This window comes from Rhipicephalus microplus, chromosome 3 (genome assembly GCF_043290135.1).
Source record: "Rhipicephalus microplus isolate Deutch F79 chromosome 3, USDA_Rmic, whole genome shotgun sequence".
NCBI lineage: Eukaryota > Metazoa > Arthropoda > Arachnida > Ixodida > Ixodidae > Rhipicephalus > Rhipicephalus microplus.
In genome coordinates, this window is record NC_134702.1 from 219,663,330 (window position 1) to 219,667,174 (window position 3,845).

At 42.8% G+C, this 3,845-nt stretch overlaps 1 long non-coding RNA gene across 1 annotated transcript; it reads left to right on the forward strand.

Moving 5' to 3' along the window:
* The first annotated feature begins 333 nt into the window (after nt 1-333).
* Nucleotides 334-2,908, forward strand: LOC142804134 (uncharacterized). Its single transcript, XR_012894472.1, has 2 exons — nt 334-392; nt 2,595-2,908. It is a non-coding gene; the product is annotated as an uncharacterized LOC142804134 (long non-coding RNA).
* The last annotated feature ends 937 nt before the right edge of the window (nt 2,909-3,845 follow it).

A 3,845-nucleotide genomic window follows, 5' to 3' on the forward strand; every position in this document is an offset into this window, starting at 1 on the left:
ATAAGCTGCGAGGGAAGAAGTGCGTCGGGAGTGGGCGATATCACGAGCATGATAGTTGGCCGAAAAAGCCATGGACGTGCTCGGAAGAACCTTTTCCAAACGATAATGGCTCTTCCTCTACCAGGCTGTACCGTCTGTTTCCAGCAGGCTCGCGTATCACCGCTCTTTTTCTGAGGAGCCTATTCGTGGTATATGTTAGGGCAAGATATATGATGACATCGACGTCCTCCTGTGGCGAACAGTAAAAGCAGAAAAAATAAAACAGATCTAACGAAAAGCAGCCTGCTCTGCAAAACCTTATAAGAGGCTCCTACCAGGAAGGAAAGCACAAGAGCCCGGACGACGCTTGACGCTGGCTGGTCTACTGGCGAGTGAAGACGATGGGCATTGTGGTGAGCATGGCGGTGTTCATGCAGAAGCGAGTGCCTTGAGGTCGCACTGGACAGTGCTTTATAATGACCTCAGTAGACAAAATTGTAACAGGGGTTAGCTAAGTAGGGTGACAGGGTCAGCAAAGAAAACAAAAAGTTGGTAAACGAAATCAATTCTTAAAACACGCAATATTTCCTTTCTCGGTTTGGTTAGACGAAGGCTTGCCTATAGTTTTATTTACTAATGGCGCGTTATTGACTACGAAGTACGTAACTTAGATGACATAGCAGCACTTTCGTGCGCAACAAGTATTCAGTGCCAAAACTAAAGCGGCAGAGTGCAGAAAGTTTGGCTTTCGGATCCATGTGGTAATTTTGCGGAGGGGGTGGTGGAATTATTCACAATATATTGTTAGCACTGGAGAAAACGTTAACTTCGCAAACCACCAATCAGCAACACCTCGTGCCAGTTATTCTTTTTTTTTTCTTCTTTCGCGCTCTTCGGGCGTCGTTTTACAATAGTATGCACGTTGTTCCTGTAATAAAGTTTTATATGGCTTCAAGAGCGTGCGCGATTTCCGGGTTTTATGCCATACTGAAAATTATCCACATTCACAAGGACTTGCTTTATTCCTATTTATATGGCCGTGAGACAGTACTAGAGTAATTTGCCAGATATTGAGGAAAGTGTATTCATTTCTACACTCTTAAGTCACCTTTATTACCCTAAGAGTGGGCAGTTTGCTATTGCGACAATAAAGCAGCTTTTATCACTTCACAGAATAGTTGGGCATCGAGACAGCTGTAAAATTGAATGAGAACTAATAATACATCTTTTAAATTAATAATACCTCAGCTATTAGATCACATGGATGCACAAGAAATAATTACTAAAATATACAGCTCACTGCCGTCATTCGTAGAAGTGCCTCTGGAAAAAATGCAGTACAGCCAGCAACATTGATGTTTGCACACTTGCCTTTTTGTGTACCTCTGAGCAAACATTTCGCTTGTCAGGACATTACAATTTAATAATGAATTACTTTAAGTTTGAGTAACGAGTTCAAGTGGCAGTATTATGGGCTTCATTAAAAAAAATGTGTTTGCTTGCTTGTTAGGCAGCAGCAATATTGTGATCTATTTTGAAAGCTCACCCAAACAACTTTAGAAAAAGATTCATTTGCTATTCAACATCAATTTATAACAAGTCAGTTTTCTGCTATATGCTAGTCCGCAAGAAGCTAAGCTATATAGAGTCCAGTATTTTTTAGCGCGAACGTTTTCAGCCTCGATGAAATATTTCGTTCTTAGTACCCATAGTTAGGTCTCGAACTTCGCGTTATTTTTATGAGGAAGAGCGCGTGCAATGAATTGGCAATCTCTAAGATTAGGTATCCACACAGCGTATGTAACCGTGGTGCGAGGAGTATAACGACACGGGAATGAAAGAAAAAATTATCAAACAGTTACAGCCAGTAGGATAAACAAACAGGTGCGTGACGAAACAAAGACGTCTCCCACTCGGGAAATATTGTGTAACACCCGTCTCCTTGGCTGCATTCTGTACAGCTCCAAGAGCACTTTGATAGGGAGATTTTCTAGATAAGATATCTCAGGATTTAGGCCTAATGCCAGCAACTAAGTCATCACGGCGGTATCGCTTTTTGTGAACATGCGCAGAGGACGCTCATGTGGTAAAGCACAGTTAATTTTATGACAAAAGTGCTGCGAATTAGGTTAGTTGTTTTAGGGTGGTTCCTTTAGCGTGTATAGGCCTCTGAGTAAGGATGGCGCAAGACTGTGATGCGCAAAATATGACATAAAGTATTGTGAATGGAAGGTTTATGAACATTTACATAATTTTAGAAGTCTGTTTGCTTGAAACTTCGTCTTTTTTCTAGTATAAAGCGTCATGCCACTTATTATGACCATAAGCCATGCGAGAGCACTTTTCAACATCCTTCCTATAATAACGCAGCCTGACCTGTCACTGTCTTACTGGAACACTACGTGACAGGGTGACTCAGATGAATTTAAAAGCGTCCGTGGAAATAACTCGCCAAAAGTAAGGAAACAAAATGAGCGCGTTTGCGCATGAAGGTCTTGGCACGCGTTCTTAAAGGAGGCGTCTATAAAGGTATGTGCGATAAGTGTCTAACTTTACGGTATAGATAAATAAAAAACAACGACAAAGGTACACGCGCACTTCCATCTTGCTCCTAGTTCATCGCAATCGTCCTGTGCTCAACGTTGCCTGCAGCAAGACCCGGCGGAATAACCGGAGGCTATGGCCTGAGTTATGGTGGCGGATACGGTATTGGATACGGCCTAAGCGGCGCTGATGGTGTAGCTTTTCATCACGACAGACCACTCTTCTCTAAAACGCCACCCGGGCCATCCCCACCGTTTGGATCAGCTCGCCCTGTGGACAAGCTTGACGCTGACATGGCCGTGATCGTCCAATCTATCCTTGGAGGAGACGGAGGCTTCAATCGAAATAAACTGGAGAACAAGAGAGGTTCTTATGGTCCAGTGTACTGAGTTAAGTGTCTGGTGTCACAGGTTATAGAAATATTTTTCCGAATAACACTCACTTCAGCTACAACCTTTTCGTGTGAGCTCATATAGTCGTAATAGCGCAAGTAAAAATACGGAGGCTGCCTAGAACCAACACATTCTACCCCATAGTATCATACCTTTATGAGTTGCACTTTCAGTTCCTTAACATCGATCTTTAATGCATTGAACAAACAGGCCCTCAGATTATAGGGATTGCAGTAAGCTCATGTCAGTATGTGCACAAGTATTCGTTGGCACGAAAAGTCACCCTCTTTCGCTTGTAAACTTGTATTTATTTGCATGGCGCATCTATTCTTAAGCCACACACGATTTGTTTCTTGCGTTCATCTGTGCAGACTAACCACTATTATGGTTGATTATTGATGGCTACCCAAGTATTATTGATGGCGAGCCATTTGTGAAAGAACGCTATGGAGAGGCCGAAATTCTGGGCTGCTGGTAATGGTAATCAGTGAAAGATAATTAAAAAAACTTACTAAGCACTCTTTAGAACGCTGCTATTAGAGATTACGCAGAGACCCGGTGTGCAATGTTTCTCGTTCTCCTTCGCTCTAACTGAGAACTTGAAAATAGGAAAAGAAGAAAGCGCTCAGAAGAAAGTGCATCTCCGCACGATTACATACGAGGCTGAACCTCGGAAGTTTTTCCTGGAACTGAAAAAAAAATGTTTTAGAACTGTTTACCAGTGCTTTTAAAAGCTGACGTGAGTGACCCGGTGATACGGTATCCGCCAAATCACTGCGATCCTTGAACGACCCAAGCAGTACAAGCTTTTGGCTGCTGGAGGTGTACAGAACGAGCTGCCGGTGCCGAAGCTCAGTGACCCAACGTCAGAATGTAACTGTTCTTGTTGCCACAAGATTTTTTTGATGGCAGTTAAAAGAGCTGTTTCTT